The sequence below is a fragment of the Rhinatrema bivittatum genome, chromosome 12 (assembly GCF_901001135.1).
Source record: "Rhinatrema bivittatum chromosome 12, aRhiBiv1.1, whole genome shotgun sequence".
Classification (NCBI taxonomy): domain Eukaryota; kingdom Metazoa; phylum Chordata; class Amphibia; order Gymnophiona; family Rhinatrematidae; genus Rhinatrema; species Rhinatrema bivittatum.
Window position 1 is genome coordinate 8,938,300 of NC_042626.1, and position 20,398 is coordinate 8,958,697.

A 20,398-nucleotide genomic window follows, 5' to 3' on the forward strand; every position below is an offset into this window, starting at 1 on the left:
GCCTTTGCACCTAAAGCTGTCCAGTGGTGAGGATGCTGCAGAAGCCTCATTCAGTTGCCCTAGGGCAAGGGACTCGCAGCCACCCCACAAAGATGATACCTAGTGGCCACCCTCGAGTTTTATTGTGCGCTCTGGATTCCAGAGTGAGCCATGGTTCATGGCCCCTGGCTGACGACTGTTGCTGCAATAGCTGTGCTTAGATGGGAGAGGAAGACGGTTAGAAGTGGGAGAAAAATCCATGAGTAGGCATGAATGAAGGGTGATGGCACCACAGGCCCAGCAGAGTCCAACTCAATAGATGTGGAAGCCCCAAGGAGCAGAGGAAACTGCTGGGCCAAACCCCCCAAAACATCCCAAGCCCACCACAACCTCAGCAAACACTCTGACCTTGTTCATGTTCTGTGCCTGGTTGGCGGGGGAGGGGAGACGGAGGCACGGCAGCTCTTTCCTGAAATGCAGTCTGGTGTGATTTTAGGAGATGACCTTAAGGCTAATGATTTTTTTTTGGTGTTGTTTAAAATGAAGCTGATGCATGGAATGAGCAATGCTACAAAGTCAAAGGACAATATTGAGTGTTATATAATTGAACAGAGATGATCACAGGGGATTTTTGTTTTTAAGTAGCCAGAAAAGCCAGTTTGAAGAAAGGTATTGCAAGATTAGACTGGAATGGGATCAAGGCAGGAGCTTTCAGTATATTGGGGAGGGGGAGAGTGCCTAAAATCCCAGTGGCAGCCAATTTTGTACTACTACTTCTGCTTAAAGATTTCTGTCATGCTATAATAGGTATGTGCAGCACTATAGATACATAAAAGAGACGGTCCCTGCTCCACCGAGCTTACAACCCAGCTGAGATGCAGAGATGGGAGAACTTTCTAGTAATCCCTGAGCTATTACAGTAAAAACGATTTAACAAGAGAGGGCTAAGATCAGGAAGAGTGGAGAACTTTTCAATTTTTAAAAGCAAGAGGTGGTGTTTTAAGCGGGACTTGAATACGGCTAAAGAAGAGGCAAAAGATGCACCAACTCAGGAAGGCTGCTGTGTGTGATAAGAAAACCAGGGTGGTCTATTTTAGGTGCTGTGCAAGGCGTGTAAAATAGAAGGAAAGAAATCGTGTTATGTTTCCTCCCCCTCGAATTCTGTACTTGCAGGTGGTTCTGAATAATAGGGAAAAGCCTGGCCCGGCTTGAAGGTTTACAACTAATGAAGAAGAATGGCCCATTCCTGGGGTCTGTGGTTTTTGTTTGTAAAGATAAAGGAATAAATCACTCAGCCACCAGCCTTCTGGTAGAGGGTCAATATTAGTCAGCACAACAATGCCAGCCGCTTCTCCTGAGCAAGGCTTTGCCAATTAACTCTTTGGGGGAAGGGAAACAGTTTATTTATGGACTTGCTTGCATATAGGGAGGTCCCTTAAAGTGATGTTTGTGTGGTTAAACAAGCTCTGACTTCCCTCAGTGCAGATACTTCTCAGTTGCCTTGACAGAAGGTGTTCCCAGGGACGCATTTTTAAGGGGAGGCATGTTGGATGCTAGGCATGTTTTCAAAGCAAAAAAACAAAAAAGTACCCACCGAAAATCAGGTGCCAAATCTCTCTGGGTATAAAGTACCAGCAGAGTTTGTAGCCAGTGTGAACATCGGCCCTTTCCTGGCTAGTACTTTGATGTACATGTGGACTAGCAGTCTAGGATTAAAACAAGAATTGTACTAACCATGTACTCTGCAATCTATTTCAAATGCATGAAGAGTAATACGCTTGCCTCATTTAAAGATCTGCATTTCTTTAAGCTACTTCCCTGCAGTTAAGAGAAAAGTAAGCCTATTGGGGTTATCATCTGTCTTGCATACATTCTGGCATTTATTGCACAGTGTGCATTTGCGACGTCGTCAGCAAGACGGACCGGTTAGATCCAGCCATGTGCAAGGGACTCTGTGCCCTTAGTAACATGGCTGCTCCCAGTGTTTCAGGAAAGCCACTAAAAGAGCTACAAAAACAATGACTTATCAGTTAAAATGCAGCCTAGGCTGCTTGGGCTGGGTAGTTTTGAATAGCATAGTACATCCTATGGGTATACAGTAGTTATCTTGCGAGCTCCGGGGCTGGTGTTAAACTTGCCATCTTAAAAAGTGTGTGTTGGGCACACGCAATCTTTTGCATTGGGTACAATAGCTAATAGCCTCATCTACATGGCTTTTACATGTGATAAGCGCTATTAGCTACGCGTGAGTTTGGATGCGCTAATCCTCTTATTGTATCGAATGTTAGCCTAGCGTGTCCAAAATGCACGTCCCATTGCTTGTTAAGCTGTGCGCTAGCCTGAGCACACAATACTGCATCAGTCCCAAAATATGAGTGATCCTTTTTAAGACATATTACTCAATTAGTTCTACTTTCAAAGACTTGTGTCTTAGATTCACCTTGTTGCCTGCCATCATGGTCCAGCTTGCTCTACTGGCTGCCATCTGCTTGCACAATTCTGAGCTCAGGCATCACTTTGCATTCTTTGGCTTTAATATTGCGCTGCTTCTTCGCCTTGTTCTTACTGTTCTTCACACGCTCTGCTTCCCCTATCTGCTGCAGCCTTTCTGCTGGCCTGCGAAGCTGCCTGGCTTCCCACACTACAGGCAGCTTCAAGGAGACCAAGCAGGGTCACCTGGAGAGGGAATGCGTGGAGGAGTTCTGCTTCAAGGAGGAAGCCCGTGAGATCTTTGAAAATGACCCGAAATGGAAATCAATTGCCACCGAATTGTTGAGTTCAGTATTCTACCACTACCAGAAGTTCTGGTTTTAAAAGCCAATGCTAGAACCACTCCTGCATGCCAGTGATATTGCAAGGATGAAATCAAAGGATGAGGTTTTATCTCAAACTAGAGAGGAAAATATTTGTGTCTTTCATTGCTCTTCAATTTTCACTATAAAAGGACGCAGGAATGTTGTGGCATCATCTCCAGTGGAGGATAATCAGATACGTTGTGATTTCTACATGTTACACCTCCAGGCATCATGAATATGGAAGCTGTAGCCAGAAGTCATGCATGGCGACCAGGGATAGATAATGAGAGTGATCCATCCTTGCTCCATTTGGTAATTACTATTGTATTATGTTGTTCAATAACTAGCAGACAGCAGTGGAAGACAAAATGATCCACCAAGTCTGCTCCACACTGCTAAGGATTAGAGAGATGCACAGAAAACGAAATTTTCTTTCACTTTTGTTTCAATGATAAAAAACAAAGGAAAGGAGCCGGGATTCACCCCTCCCCAAATGCTACCACAATAAAAATAATTCCCCCCCCCCCTCCCTGAACCCATCTTATCCCTTCCATGGGGTAGTAGAAGTCTAAATGAGGCAGGAACGAACTCTGCCCTGCCAGCTCCCATTCTTTGTACAACTTCAGGGCTGGCTGGCGCCATTTTGAAACGAAAGCTTGGTGGGACAGGAGCAACTCCTGCCCATTTTCAACTTCTACAACTTTATGGATGGACTAAGATGGAGAGCGGGGTGGGATAGGAAATGTCCAGCTAAGGACTAACTTTTTAAAAAATGATTCTTGCAGTGGCAGGCCAGGGGCTGCAGTAAAAAAAAAAGGAAAGGAAAACAGAAATGTTCTTAGCTTTTCTTTTCATTTTGCTTTCAGATATGTAATTAAGCTGTTACAGTTTTCATGTTTTAAAATATACACCCCTACTAAGGATATGTCCCAGCTGCCAGCCACAAAAGCTTGACCCTTTGTAGCATGTCACTCCTTATCTAAGTCAGTTTTCAATGTCTTCAGTTTGGTTCCCTGCCATCTGGGGTAGATAAAAATTCAAGTTTCCATACTTGATCCAATATTTCAGTCCTCTATATCCTACCAAAACTAGTGAGGTTGTTGCCCCAACATGAGATTGCCTAGATCTTAGTGCTCTTGCCACCATTAACCCATTTGGCTTCTAGTGACCTGCAGTCTCTTGGTTCCAATCTACTACCTTGTGGAGGTTACCCCTTTGAAGGTTTGGAGACCCTCTTTGTTTTCCTTGCAGTATAAAGTTGTGATCAGATGGCAAATGTTTGGCCAACTACACTTCTTGATTTCTTGGCAATGTTTTATAGCAATGGTTGCACTGAGAGGCAGAAAGTATGCAAAATACATTTTTTATGCTCTATAGAAAGAAATAGATCTGAACCGAGACTGTTACTGCTGACATTTTGGTTCTAGATTAAATTTTGTAGCTTGAGCTAACCAAAACAGGAATTTTTCCACTTGAACTAAAGTAGTTGTAGGGTAATAGCAGAGTTGCCCCCTCCCGCCATTAAGACCTCTGCCACTAGAGAAGGCTCATTGCGCATTCATGTCTTTAACAAATGCTAAACTTTTAAAAAGTACAAATTTATTATAACATCACAATTTAATGAAGACAATTTTTTTATTTTGCTGCCTTGGTGTGCTGTGAGTTGCATTAGTCACAAACGTAATCTGAAAGAGCCACACTCTCTCTTTATTGATTAACTTTAAAATTTATTTTCAAGGAGGGGGAGCAATATGGTGCGCGAGCAGATGCTGTGAGTGTAAGCTCTGGGCATGTGCATTTCTTATTGTTAGGATGGTTAAGTGCAAAAGGAGGCACGGAGGTCCTTCAAGATGTCTTATCCAGTTGTGGGACCCATGGATTCCTTTGCCACCCATATCCTCCAATATATGCCTCCATGTGCTGGTCAGCAGGAGGAATTGGGGAGTGCTGGTGACTATTTGAGCTTCAATGATAGACGTCCCCCTCCTAATCTTCAGTATGGTGTGGCTGATGCATCAATCCAAGGACCTGCGGTGCATGGCATTGATGCACAACAGATGGTGGCAGAGGAGTTTGCTGTTGCTGGAGTTGCAGGAACTAGAACTGAAGCTTCCAAGGAGGGGGTGAGTTTTTGACAGGGTCGGGACTGCAGGAGGTAAGCTCAGCCAATTTGGAACTAATTTAAGGAAGGGATGAGACGTTCTCTAGTGCCCTGGTCTCTTTGCCTCCTTTCCCGACCCCACTTCAGTTTTCTTTGGCTTCCTTGCCACAACCTTCGTATGGATGTTTCATTGCTGGATGGGTGGGCCTTAGTGTCTCATATGGAGCTCTCACTGTGTGACTTTTCTAAAGTGGCATCGGAGAAAATGTCTATTCAAGATAAAATTTTGACAAAGCATAGAGAAGAAATGTGAAGATAAAATTGAATTTCTGGCTGCTTCTAATTCAACTTTGATTGAGGACAATCAGATATTGCATAATAGACTGGAAACTGTGGAGAGCCAGCTTAAGAGTAAATATTTATGATTTATTAGTTTTCCTCCATCTCCTACAGTTTCTTCTATTGATATGTCGAGAAAATACTTTCCTGATGTCTTGAAACTTCTGTTGATGCTTTTCTGCGAATAGCCTAAGGGCCGGATTTTAAGAGATACGCACGGGCGTACATTTGTGCACGCAACCTGGCAAGGGGGTGCACACTTGTGCACCTTGCGTGCGCCGAGCCCTAGGGAGCCCCGATGGCTTTCCCCGTTTCCTCTGAGGCCACTCCATGTGCCTCAGAGGGAACTTAACTTCTAACCCGCCCCCCAGCCCTACCTAAACCCCCCTCACACGGATGTAAATTTATTTACCTAATAGGACCACTGTAAACCGTTCTGATGGCGAAACCGAATGACGGTATACAAAACATGTTAAATAAATAAATAAATTTGCTAAATAAAAAGTTAAAAAATTTAATTAGAAGCTCCATTTCATCTTATATTGTGTTAGCTTTTTTTTTTTTTTTTAACAACTAACAAGTAGCTACAAAACATCCACTAGCCTAATAAGTGTTATTCGAATGGCTTATGAGGAGGTTGAAGAACCTGAATATGTATCCCCTGGAGGAGAGGAGGAGCAGGGGTGATATGATACAGACCATCAGAAAGGTTTTAATGATCCATGGTCATCAACAAACCTTTTCCATTGGAAACAATTTAGTAGAACTAGGGGTCACGATTTGAAACTCCAGGGAGGAAGACTTAGAACCAATGTCAGGAAATATTTCTTCACTGAGAGGGTGGTGGATGCCTGGAACGCCCTTCCAGAGGACGTGGTGAAGACTAAAACTGTGAAGGATTTCAAAGGGGCATGGGATAAACACTGAGGATCCCTAAAGGCTAGAGGATGGGAATAAATAAAAAAGCTTTGGGGTAACCTGCACGCAGCGGCAGTTAATACCTTGGGAAACTTGCTGGGCAGACTAGATGGGACCATTTTGGTCTTTTTCTGCCCTCATTACTATGTTACTCTTTAGTCTGCTAGAAATGTCTGTTTCCAGACTGACATGGTATTCCCTGTCTATTTTATGATATATTATATCCTCTAGTATCAGTGAGCTGAAGGCCTAAAATACCACATGATTCCTTCCTCCTCTTCCCTCTCCCACCCACACGCACACGCCTTCCCGGTTTGGCTGTCAATATGCTGTTCATGCAACAAGACGTCCATGGTAACCTGGGAGCTGTCCAGCACAAGAAACCTGCTGAAGAACCTAGCACATGTTGTGGATATTTCAAACCTTGTTCTTGTGCCAGACTGCCCACTTTCTTTGGATGCTGGCACAAAGTGCTCTGCTGCTGCACTGGTCAATCCACCACAGTCCACACCATGGAATCTTTTTCCCATGTGCATTTCACTGCAGTAGGCTAGGAAAGAACCAGTGGCAGCTTGTTTTATACCGCATGCTGTGGGGGGTGGGTTTCCGGTCCACTTTTCAGGCAGTCAACTAGACAAATGGTTGGTTGTACAAAAAACTGGCATGCCAGTTCTTGTTCCAGGCTACACATACATTGCTTCCTGATGAAACAGAATTCTGCTCCACTCTTCCTTTTTGATAAGGCAAAAATATTAGACATACAGGATTTGGGCTGCAGATGATACTTTGCGACTTATTAAATGAAAGGATATTAAATGATTTATGAGTTCAATAGAACAAGCAAGCTCTGGATATTTGAAGTAGAAGTTAGCTCTCTGCCTCAGATTTCATGTGCAATCATTTTACAATTGGCATAAAGCTTATTTTTCTCATGGGATTTTCACTACTTTCAATTTAATTTACTTTATTTAAAAGAGCGCACAGACCTGTATTAATTTTAAGGCTCTGTTGATGGCACTGGTATTACAGATCTAGAGCTCAATGAGAGAATACTGTTTGCAATTATGTGGTTCCCTTAATTGTGGCAATTTAGAAACCGAGATTTTGTATAAAACTCTTTTCCATATCTGCCACATTAGAGGGAGATGATTTGGAGGTACAGTAGCTTCGGTGGGGTGCAAGGTGAGTAACTGATTAATCTTATGGGCTGCCATGCTGGTTTATCACACCAGACCGCCATTAACTTTGTTTGCAAAACCAGTTTGAAACTGGGTTTTAGTTAGTTTTAAACCGAAAATGAATAGTCTTGAGATGCATCTGAAATGTGTTAGAATCTGGTTTCAGGTTTCTTTTGTGGGGATTATTTTAAATAAGGGTTCGCTGTATTCTTTGCCTTGTCAGGGAGATTCTTAGCAAAATTCCTCTCCCCTCCCTGAACTTTGGAGAAAAGGAAAAACAGAATGGGCAATTTTAATCTACAAAGCTACATAAATTGCCTCAGGAAATGAAAGCTAGCGTTCAACTGGATGGTACAGCATTGCACCAGGAATCAAACTGGGCAGACTGGAAGGGGTCTTTCGGTCTTTATCTGTCATTATATCCTAGATTTCTGTGTAAACTGTTAGTCTTAAGAATGCTTATAGGCACAGAAGTGGCATGTTTGGTAAGTCAGCTGCATGTTTAGGACACTGGGCATGTGGACAGCCGACTGCAACCTCCTCCTCCCTCTCACAACTTGTTCAGATAAGACAACCTGGCAGCTGATGGAAAACAAGTGACGGGTGATTGCCCCTAAGTCATTTGCCTACTCTGGCCATTGGTAAATCTGCTCCTTCCCTGGAAAATGGATTTTACCTCCTCAGCTGGATAGGATCATCCTAAAATGAGTGTGGAAGATGAAATGAGCACCCCCGCCCACCCTCCCATCCCCATTAAGCCACATCTGTCGATTTGGCCAGTAATTTTGTTTTTAAGAATAACAGCAAACGATAAGGGAATCGGAGACCACATTGCTATGATGGGAAAGGGAAGCTGGCAGCAGTGTTTTGATATTGCTGAGATGTCCATCCAGCAACATTTCTTACCCTATAAAAGAGCATTATCTCTTAAATGTGTTCTCTGGATCGCATGCCTTGTTTGTGTGTCCTGGCTGGATGGCTCCAGGGAGCAGTAAGGATGTGTTGCCATTTTAAAATGACATGAAAGCAGCAGCAATGTTAGTTAAATTGTTTTGTATCATTTCTAACAGAAAACGCACAAGAAAAGTAACAAAATGTTTAGTTTTGTCTGCAAATAATACCCATAAAAGCTTTAAAAACATTTTAATTCAGTAAAAATATTAAAACAATGGCACACAATTTAAACATCTTACAAATACATAAATGTTAGAACGTGCCATGGCCATGTTTCGGACTCTTTGTATTCGCACACTGTAGCCTGGATTTTCAAAGCAGATTTATGTGCATAGGTCAAGTCTGACAATTTGTGGATTATCCTGGTACGTGAGTGCACATCCTCAGCAGATGCAACTCCCTTCGTGTAGATTTGTGCGCTCGCTTTCAGGAGCTGGAAGTACGCGCGTAAGTGCTTAATCCACCCCTGGGAAGCCTCTTCCCACCGCAGCTAAAAATAAGACACAAAATGGATTTCATGCACACTTCAACATGCATAGCCCTCTAATTTTCAAAGCACAGCCTATGGGCAAAAAACAGGGTATTTGTTGTGGGTAAGTGGCTTTGAAAATTTCCTACACTCTTTGTGCCTGGTGCCAGTACACCAAGTACCAGGCGTTGCATAACCTTTGCCTCCCCCCCCCCCCCCTAGTTTATCCCCTTAATATAATTTCTGTACCCTTTTGTAGGCCATTCAATTTGGAATTTAATGGTACCTTACACATTACTTAAATTTATTATTTATGGCTGGAATGTACGATAGCGAAAAACAGTGTCAGACTGACTGTATTTAAGTGTGTTGCGTTTTGTGAGGTGCAGTGATGATGGAGCAACCTTTATTACGAAAAAGTGGATTGCCGAAAAATTAGGTCAGAGTGAAAGCTGGGCTCAGAAGGGATGGGGCAAGACTGCCCACAAAGGTTTTACAGAATTTGGTGATGTTCCACCGCTGAAATTGTCTCAAGGCCAAAAAATTACTGAACATTCCAGCAGCAAGCAGACCCCCCCCCCCCCTGTTATCCTGCTCTTCTTAAAGTCTCTTTTGCAAGTGAAGGGTGGGCACAGCAACTGTTAATGACGTTGTTTAATTCTGTTCTGAAGGCTGATTAAAGGGCTGTACTGCATGTTTCTCTATCAGATTCCTGCTTCCTGCTGCAATGGGGCAGGTAAAGGTTTGCAAGCCCCGGAAGGATTCCTGGGGGGCGGACTAAATGTGCCCCACCCAATAGCAGGTGGAGGGCGGTGCACGCCCGCTGCCTTCCGCCCGACTCCCTGCAGCACAAAGGTTCCCCCAAGGCTGCTGGGAAAAGGGTCCCCAGGGGCAAAACAACAAGAAATGTAGCTGAGTATTTTACGCTGAAGATGCAGCAGAGCCTCAGCATGAGGAGGAGACCATTCCGAGGAAAGAAAGGGAGCGCAGAGAGCATTCATTTAAACAGAAAAAGGAAAGAGCTCGGCACCGCAGAAGGCGGGGAAAAACGCCCCCAATGAGTCTCTCTGCGTCGGGGGGGGGACACACCCGCGCGCCTTCTACTATTCATAAAAATGATTTGAACAGAAACCGAGGGCCAAACATCTCATAACTTGAGCTGGGGCACAATCTCCGTGTGGTAGCAGGTTTTTGTTTTTTTAAGAAATGGGGCCGGAAATCTATGTGGGAATTGGAGCCAAAAAAAAGGAAGCAGCAGCAGCAAATCTAAAATGCTGATTTTATTCATCAGTTGAGCACCACACTCCCCCTCCCCCACCCCCCTTGAAGTGGTGTCTGAGCAGCTCAGAAATATTCATGGCTGCGAACCTGCGCCCTCCTCTCTGCCCAGTAATATTCATCTGGGGCCTGAGGAATATGTGTTTAGACAGAGTCCCAAGAATGCTGACGGGAAATCATTCTCCGCCTGCCACCCACCTGCTGATGTAACCCAGTTCGGAGCTGTTGCCTGGATATTTCATCTGCAAAGGTAGATTACAGGAAGGCATCCACAGAGTGGCTCTTATAACAGGGCCAGGGCTCTTAATTGCTTCGACATTACCACCCAGCCTTGTTCTCTCTTTCTCTCTTTTTTTTTTTTCCTTTTCTGGAAAGTGGAGGCTTGTAATACTTGGTCAGTCATGCCTCGGTCCATTTGGGTGCTATGATGCTAGCTGTAAACTTAATTTTTGTTGTAACCCTTTCTTGTAATGTATATTAACACATTTTCACCATCTGCTCTCCTCTGGTTTTCCTTAACGTGGACCCACAGCACCACATAGAGATGTACATTATTGTAACTGGTATTGCTGAATTAAAAATAAGTAGACAAAAGACTGGACCAGCCCAATATTTGAAACTCCATGAGCAGTACCAATACCAATCATCACTACCTGTTCCCAAAAATGCAACATATAACCCTCACTCTGTCATAAGAACATAAGAAATCAGATACTGGGTCAGACCTAGGGTCCATCAAGCCCAGCATCCTGTCTCCAACAGTGGCCAATCCAAGTCACAAGTACCTGGCAAGTACCCAAACATTAGATAGATCACAAGCTACTACTGCTTATTAATCACTGTAATAGTTTATAGATTTATCCTCTACAAACTTATCCAAACCTTTTTTAAACCCATTTACACTAACTGCTGTAACCACATCCTCTGGCAATGATTTCCAGAGCTTAACTATGTGCTGAGTGAAAAAGAATTTTCTTCGATTTGTTTTAAATTGCTAACTTCATGGAGTGCCCCCTGGTCCTTCTACTATCTGAGAGAGTAAATAACTGATTTACATTAACTTGTTCATGTCTTTTCATGATTTTGTAGACTTCTATCATATCCCCCCCTCAGTCGTCTCTTCTCCAGGCTGAACAGCCCTAATTTCTTTGGCCTTTCCTCATAGGGGAGCCGTTCCATGCCCCTTATCATTTTAGTTGCCCTTCTCTGTACTTTCTCCAGTGCAGCTATACACTTTTTGAGATGCAGCAACCAGAACTGCACACAGTATTCAAGATGCAGTCTCACCATGCAGCAATACAGAGGCATTATGACATCCTCTGTTTTATTTTCCATTCCCTTCCTAACAATTCCTAACATTTTGTTTGCTTTTTTGATCATCATAGCACACTGAGCTGATGATTTCAATGTATTATCCATTATGATGCCTAGATCTTTCCTGAGTAGTAACTCCTAAGGTAGAACCTAACATTGTGTAACTACAGCAAGGGTTATTTTTCCCTATATGCATCACTTTGCACTTGTCCACGTTAAATTTCATCTGCCATTTGGAAGCCCAGTCTTCCAGTCTCTCAAAGTTCTCCTGCAATTCATCACAGTCCATTTGAAATTTAACTACTTTGCATAATTTTGTGTCATCTACAGATTTGATCACCTCACTCATCATAACCCTTTCCAGATCATTTATAAATATATTAAAAAGCACCGGTCTAAGTACAGATCTCTGAGGCACTCCACTGTTTACCATTTTCCACTGTGAAAACTGACCATTTAATCCTATTCTCTGTTTCCTATCTTTTAACAAACTTGCAATCTACAAAAGGACATCGCCTCCTATTCCATGACTTTTTAATTTTCTTAGAAGCCTCTCATATGAGATTTTGTTGAACGCTTTCTGAAAATCCAAATACATCTACTGGTTCACCTTTGTCCACATGTTTATTCACCCCTTCAAAAAAATGTAGGAGATTTGGAAGGCAAGACTTCCCTTGAATAAATCCATGTTGGCTCGGCCCATTAAACCTTTGTCTATCTAAATGTTTTGTGATTTTATTCTTTATTAGCTGTACCCGGCCACGCGTTGCTGAGGCTCAGTCTGGTTAAATGGAAAAGAAAGAAAAGAGAGAGCGCACGTTTCTGCATTTGCTCTGCTCCGGCCGTCCCAACTCCCTCCCCCGGCGGTGGACGGACTGGCTCGGCGACTCTTCTACCCTTTCCTCCTCCTGTGTGTAACTGTCCGGCAGTCCCTACTCCCTCCCCCCTTCCCCAGCGGCGGAGGAACGGGCTGAGCCGTTACTCGGAGCGGCGACTCGTCTGCCCTTTCCTCCTCCCCTCTGTGACACCCAGCACGTAGCGCAGAGCTCTATGGTCCGCACATGCGTGGTGGAGCTGCTCTCTCCTGCGCATTTGCGGTCCATCGGTCAGAGCCCATTTATATTGTAGATAACATGTGTTGCGTTTACGTCCAACAGATGGCGCTGTTTTTCCAAAATATGTTTTTACCTGTCACAGGTGCGACATCTATATGATATAGGTATATAAAAACACGCGCGTATTCGAATGCAACGTTGTGTCAAAATTTCAAAGCAATTGGTGAAGAACTTTCGGAGATTTTAGATTTTGAACAAACGAACATTTACATTTTTATTTATATAAATTACAGTTTCCACGGTTTTTTCCGGCACTGAAGTTAGGCTCACCGGTCTATAGTTTCCCGGATCACCCCTGGATCCCTTTTTATATATCGGGGTTACATTGGCCATCGGATGATTTTAATGATAGGTTAAAAATTTTTACTAATGGTTCTGATATTTCATTTTTTAGTTCTTCCAGAACCCTGGGGTGTATACCATCTGGTCCAGGTGATTTACTACTCTTCAGTTTGTCAATCAGGCCTATAACATCTTCCAGGTTCACCGTGATTTGGTTCAGTTGATCTGAATCACTACCCTTGAAAACTTTCACTGGAATGGGTATCTCTCAAAATTCCTCTTCAGTAAATACTGAAGCAAATAAATTGTTTAATCTTTCCGTGATGGCCTTATCTTCTTTAAGTGCACATGTACAACTTCTCATCATTGGGTAAAAATCATACATGTGACTCTCGATGCAAAAGACTGGGAAGCCCCCCTCTTGCTGCTGGACTGCTGCCTTCATCTTAAATTTGTTCAGTTCCTAGTTAAGTTTTAGGTTGCTATGGGTGTAGGATAGCATACAATTAGGTTCCTTTAAATGTATTAGTGTATTCACTATATATCTGGTAGTAACCTACAAAGGAATGATCAAACGCTTGATAAGGTGTGGGAAATTTCTGAGTTAAAGTTAAAAGGCTGATTTTTTTTTAAGTGTGAAAGTGACACCTGCCTATAAATTAAAAGATGAGCTAGGGGTGAGTGGGAGAGGTGGGAAATACAAGCACGCAAACTTCTGCCGTTCTGACTACCTATTTAAAACAAAACACACGGCGACAGTTAAATAATATACCCCAGTACTTTTAAGTTTTAAAAATGTCTCCAAGCAGTACTTACTGATTCTTTCTTTCCAGCCACCAGCAAGGTGATCCTCTCCTCTCAGTGCTCCCATTCTCCACTTACCCTTGCCTGCACTGCTTTAGCTAAGGAGATGCAAGCTTCATTCTAGGTTACATAAACCTTAAGCAATATCTGGCTTTCTTCCCCCGCCTCCCCCATCTTTCACTTATCCCTTCCCTTGATAGCAGTCCCAAGCGTGTTTAAATTCTGTCCCAGGACTGTTTTCCACCACTTTTACTCAGAAGGTTATACCAGGCACCTACCGTCCTGTAGGTAAAGAAACACTCCCTCATGCATCCGCTGATTCTCTCGCTCTCCAGCTGTATAGCATCATCTCTTTCAGAAATGTTCAGAATTCTACCCTTTGTTTTAAAGAGACTTTAATCACTTACCTCATACTAACAGTAGGGCCCCGGATTTGCAAGAGAGGTCAGAGAGTGCTGGCTCTGTGGTTTTAAAGACTACAGAGTAGGGCAGAAAACACCCGCAAATCAGGAAGAATCAGTGGAGTGCCACCAGGCCAGCCGTGATCCCATTCTCTTCCTGGGTAGGCTTCTAAACTTGGCTTATTCTGTTTGGGATCCAGTTTAGATACAGAGAAGGTATTGCAGCAAAGTGCAGAGCCTTGCCTTAAAGGGGACTTCTTTCCTTTAGTGTACAGAGACAAATGCCTGGCAGTAGAAGCTGAGGTTGAAGTCACTTTTTTTTTTTTCCCTTACTCTCGCTGTTCATCAGACCTGTGCTAAGTCAACCTTTATTCTGCTTCTGTTTCTAAGTAGCCAGAGAACTCATGATGCTAAGCACAGTTTACAACAGTATATTGCAATCTTTTCAATGTTTTACAAAAGGTTATTGTTCCATTTTTTAATAGTTTGTGCTAAATGTAGAGTCATCCTCACCACCCCTCTTACTTGCTCATCACACATTCCACTCTTAGCTTGGAGGGTGAACGACCAGAGAGGTGTAGAAGAGGGGCAATGTCAAACTTTGCATCCATGCATATTGCAGTATGATGATGATCGTTTGGGAGTACCCCTGATCTACACACAAAACAATGCACTTGCTGCCAAGATGACATCACAGAGCAAGGCTCGGATCTCTCCCCAGCACAATGCTCTCTTTTCCTCACCACATCGGATTTTGCTATAATGAGATCTGATTTATTGAAAGATGGATGCCCAGTATGATCGCTGTTTAAAGTGAGGGGTTTTGCCTAACAGATGAGTAATGACGAGAGGCATGTGTGTGCGTTTATATTAATAAAGGAATCAAACAGAGACACAGTGTGAGTGTCCCTGCTGATTCTTTGTGGCAGATGTAGGCATGAATTAAGAGTCTTTGTCATAGCCTGAACTCAGAGCTGGACTATGCAGGCTGACTAAAGGCCTGATGTATTAAGGGTTTGTTTTTTATTTTATGTCTATGGGGGGAAATGCTTAATATTTTTAGAAGGCAGGGGAGACTTCAGAGCTGTTCCTGAAAAGCTGCTAACCTAGGCTTATGCACCCAGCAGTGGCTTGGCACAGAGAGAATTCAGCCTTTTGCATTAGATTTTTTGAAATGCTCTTTATTGGAGCTTTTCCACAGCTTCTGAAACATTTATTTATTTATTTATTTATTTAACTTCTTTTACTATACCGACACTCAAGACCAGGTCTTATCGTACCGGTTTACATTAAAACATGGGGAAACCAATTAACGTATAAGTAGAAATGAGAAGTTACATTAAAATATTGTTTTATGTTAATTTATAGTTTGTAATTTTGTTAACTTATTGGTTGATTCTTGATCTCCCATTTCTGTTATTGTTTAATTCTGTCCTATCTTCCGACATCCATGTTATTACTCTCCCTGTTTTAATGAAACATGCGTAGGCAGTGATTGACTCCAGTTTGTCCAGATAGCATTTACTGAACTGATCTGATGAACTGGACTTGCTCCTTTGAAAATGAGCAGAACCCGACTTGTTTTCTCTAAGATAATGTTGAGAGGCGTGGTTTTGGCTACCTTGTTTAAAACATCTGGAATGTGTGTAACTCTGACTACAGTGTATCTCAGCCCATTCATTGCAGGATAAAGTGCACTTTTCTCCCCTGGCCTTCGTTCCTCCTAGCTTTTCTTTGCCTCGCTCATCCATTGCTTGGATTTGCTGATGCTTTTCCCTCAGTGCTCCACTGCACCAGTGCACCCTGTCCCTGGATTACTGCTCCTCATCCGTTTCTACCCTGGCCCGTGATTTCTGATTTTGAATAGCCTAAATCTCACCTGTTCTCTCCCCATGCTGCTCTGCATCCTGTGTGCTTCATTCCCTCCACTCCCTTGGCCCCTGGCAGGGCCCTGCGGGTCTGTTCCTGTTTGCTCCTGATAAAATTGCTACAAGTACCAGAAATATATTGCAATAAAAAAAAAACATATCTAGGAATCTGCTTTCCTGTTAGACAAGTGACCTTGAAAGAGAACCTGCCCACACGTTTCCCCCTCTCAGCTCTGCCAGTTAGCATCTCCTTTTCTTTCTGTAATTTCAGTGAGCGAGCATTTAACCTGTAATCAGGCCTCCAGGATCTGGGACTTGTCTTATATATTCTGCAACAATCTCTTGAAGGATGCTCAGTCTGGCCACGCGTGGGCTTCCACACTACTTTACAGCGGGGTTAGAAAGGGGGCCTTGCGGGCTGAGAGGGGTCCCTGCCTGGCCTTTTAGGTTTAGACTGAGAAACCTGCATAATACATGGGGGCGGGGGAGGAGCTGTTGAGACCCCACCGAGGTCACGATGATGTGCCAACCCAGCCAGAGGAGAGGGAGTTAAAACCTTCCGCTAAATAAACACTCAGAGACATGCGGCCGGGATGGATGGAATCGGAGGTGGCATTATCGAGTTTAAACTTTTGGTCTCGTTACTCCTGATGGGTTTAAAAGAAGTTTGGAGAAGTTTCTAGAAGATGTCCATAAATAATTCGGCAGGTGGATTTGGGGAAAGCCACTGCTTATCCCTGACAGTGAGAGACAGGGATCTGCTCTTTGAGATCTGCCAGATACTTGTGGCCTGTATTGACTACTTTGGAGCAAACAAATGAGGGACAGTGGAAACCTAATTGTTAAAGGCGATCGGGTTAGCAAGGACCAATTAGAAAACAGCGCTAATTGTAAGGTAGGGTCGTCAGCAAACTGGGTGTACGTGAAAGACCTCCCAGGTTGTGGAGGTTCCCCGGACAACTCCAGCATTCACCCTTGGGCCACGCAAGGTGCCAAACAAATCAGAGTCACAACATTTTTTTAAAGCATCTGTTTTTTTTCAGAATTGCAAAGGCATAATAGTACAGAATGAGACAAGCACACAATGACATAAGAGAGCGGAACGCCTTCATCGGGGGGACTTATCTGTGGAAAGAAGTTGTCTGGGGCTGAGCTCCATTAGTTAGGGACGGCGTACTGACACGGCCACAAATAATCCTTTAAAAAGGTCCAGACCCGGAAATGACGTCATCTGGCAATCCCAGCCAGAGAAACTTTATTAACAAAAATTGTAGTGCAAAGAAACTTAAAAGTGCAACAAATACCACCGATCACAAAACTACTGAAAAATCCAAATCTGTGTTCAACCCAAGTGGTATGACTGTTTGTTTGTAGTGGATAAATCCATCGTTGCTCAATTTGTAAAAGGTGGCGGGAGAAATCTCCCCCACGTCAGTTGTGGTATGGCACATCTAGGACGCAAAACCGCAGGTCTTCAAAAAACATGTCCAACTTCCAAACAGTGTGGTAGCATCGGAGCGGTCAAACGTCCATTCTTCAGGCAACTCCAGGGTTCTGCCGTGCATGAGAACACAGCATGAGTAGTTTTCCCAATGTAAAATCTGTCTCGGGGGCATCTAATAAGATAGATGACCCCCTTTACTTTGACAGGTAGAGGCATGTCGTAATCGTAAATGAAGACACAGAAACCGAGCAATGGCCGCACGGTGTGTGACCCATTGTTGTGGCTGGAGAGACAACCAGTTCTCCCTGAAAATCCTAGTAGACAAGCTTATCACGTAAATTAAAGCCACGTGCAAATGCGAACCGTGGAGAGTCGATGAACGCAGGATGTAAGCGAAACAAATGCCAATGACGTCGCATCAACTCACATACTATACCCACTCCCGGATAAAAATGCTGAATTTTAAGACTTCCTGTAAACTAAAACAAATAATTGTTTTTGCAGTAATACTGAAGGAGGAGAGGGGCTGTCCGCCACAGACAGATTCAGTATCTTGTTCACAGCTGTTTACTGTGGTTTCTCTGGACACAGCTCTCACCAAAGCACCACTGGGGTGCCACGAAATGGATGGGTAGGGAAGGAGGGAGCATTAACAAAACGAGAGAGAGAGGTGCTGTGAGACACAGGCCTGAAAGCTTAATCCCCCTCAGCCTCCCACAATGAACCTGGAAGCTCTGTACAGTGAGGCCGGCCTCAGGCTGCCTTACAAGGTTACAAGGTAAAGGAAACGTCCAGTCTCCTACCTTTGGTCAAGATCCAAGTGCAGGGTCTGGGCCACGATCCTGCCATCTGACTGGGGGGCACAATTATGTCAGGACCAGAAGACAAATCTCCCAGGAAAGGAGAGCGCTCTGAGATGTATCCTGCTTAAATCGAGGCTTCTCCCCCAAATCATTCCATACCTGCCCCCTGACCTCAAACTATGAGAACGTCTTGTGCGTCTGCTGCTTCCTCCTACTTACTCGGGTCTCTTGTGGCTTTGTTTTTTCAGATGTGTCTTCAGGTGTAAATGCAGATTTTCATCCTTTTTTTGCTGTAAGATGTCTGGTGGAGCTGTTTCTGGGTTTTGTGAATGGGAACCATTGTTCTTTTCAGCTGCTTTCCTTGTATTATCCCTTGAGAGCGAGCAGTAGTGGCCAGAAAGATGAAACGGTTCACGTTGGCACCGCTGAAACAGGAGCACAGAAATGCCCAGCCCAAAAAAAAGCAGTTTAGCCAGGTCAGAGGCACTGATAAGAAAGATTTGGGTTGGGGACTCGAGTGACTGCAGAATGGGCTCTGAAGTTCCCCTAATGCAGGGGTGAGCAAGCCCCTAACTGGTCAGGCTTTTAGCATATCCCTAATGAATATGCATGAGAGAGAGAGAGTTCCATGTGTGCTCTCGGTTGCATGTAAATGTATTTCATGCATATTCAGTAGGGTCATCCTGAAACCGTAACTAGTCAGGGGCCCTGGAAGACCAGCGTTGCCCACCTCTGTTCCACTGTATGTATGAATAATCTGAAATTTTAAGGAGAAAGGTAAAAGGGAAATCCTAGGAGACTTTTCCCCAGGTCTGCCAGGCATTCACAAGCAGATGGACGTAGCCGTTCTAGTCCATCTGCTGTTTTATCCTAAGTCAGTCGCACATAACTGGGAGTGCCGAGCAGGGGTCAGTGCCCCGAGCTGTGAATCCAGATCTTCTACTGACCGCTCACTGTGCAGCATAGAGCAAGTCACTTAACCTCTATCCCTTTGCTCATAGATGTGTTGTAAACTCTGTACCCTAAAACCCAGTAAATTAGTACTAATATGTAGTCTTTCTTTAACTTATAGCCTGAGTGATCCAGGCGGTCATGTGGCGATGTTACTCTCATAGCCTTACTGACATGGCCATCTGCGAGAGGTTGCTTCCAGAGCCGTCTGCAGAGCTCTGGGTCCTAGTGTCTGGAGTGAATGACAAGACTTCAGCTCCTTCCATTGATGACTGATCCCTTTAGGCTCCTAGCTGAATGGGGCATTGCAATAGCGAAGCTACAGTTGCTGCCTCACCCAGGTCAGCCCGAACAGGTTGATCTTGGTTTTGACCCATTGCATGCAGGGAGATATGGCTCTGATTTTCCTCTCTGTGCTGTTTCAGGCTGATCTGGGTACGGTGGCAACCCTAAGCAGAGTTCTCAGCATGCATTATACATTGCTAAGCTATGCTTATCAGTTCAACACTGAATAGTTTCTGCTAATAAAAACACTTCTGGGAGAAGTGATGAGTAACACTGCAGCTGAAATCTGCTCTGCGAGCTAATGACAGACTGCAGGGAATATTTTTTTAGTGCCATTGTCACGGGGCGGACCACAGCCAGTGTGTTTGTGGGCAGTTATAGGTTAAAATCTCACCATGGAAGAGGGCCCAAGTGAAGAGCTTCACTGGCTGAATCCTAAAAGACGAATTTTCAAAACGTTTCACGTGTAGACATTAGCATATATGCGCATAAGTAGCTGCTACTTGCATGTTCTGTATTTTATTTATTTATTTACTTGTGGTTTTTCTATACCGGCATTCACAATAGGTATCGCATCATGCTGGTTTACAATTAACAAAGGGGTGTCAAAAGAAGAAAAAAACGTTGCAGTTACAATAAAAACAGGGAAATACACAACTGGGAGCAGAAAAGGCGATAGGAAGTTTAACAGAATGATCAAAATTTACAAACTTTTTGGTATTTGCTAAGTTATTGTGTTATGCAGTGTTGTTATTTTAAGCATCCGACATGGGCGTGCATTTTTACTTTTGTGTGCACACACGCATGCGTTAAAAAATAAAGAAAGTGGCAGGACCAATAGTTATATGCAAAGGTTGCTGTTTTAAAAGACCCTTGCGTGCGTCAGTTTGCCAGCATACTGCTGTATGTTTTACGCCTACTGATTATCTGGCGCAAGTGATCTTAAACGTGTTTGTTGGGCGGTACTGACAGGGTGGGGGGACGTTCAGAACCATGAAGGTCTCAGTGACCCAGAGGAGGACTGAGAGAACTGATGGACTAATTGGTAAACTGCTTAATTTCCTTGATACGCGCATGTTTCTAAAATTGGAAGACGTGACTCATAGTTTACTTTCATGCG

At 43.7% G+C, this 20,398-nt stretch overlaps 1 protein-coding gene across 4 annotated transcripts in view; it reads left to right on the top strand.

The window, feature by feature from the left end:
• The window catches only part of TAFA3 (TAFA chemokine like family member 3), a 128,714-nt gene that overhangs the window by 26,769 nt on the left and 81,547 nt on the right, over positions 1-20,398 (top strand). The window contains exon 1 of one of the 4 annotated variants that reach the window (XM_029573402.1): positions 9,617-10,261. The exons of the other annotated variants lie outside the window; for them this stretch is intronic. The gene's annotated coding sequence lies outside the window, so the exon portion shown is untranslated. Of the gene's footprint in view, positions 1-9,616; positions 10,262-20,398 lie in introns of those variants that run through there. 4 annotated transcript variants of the gene reach the window in all.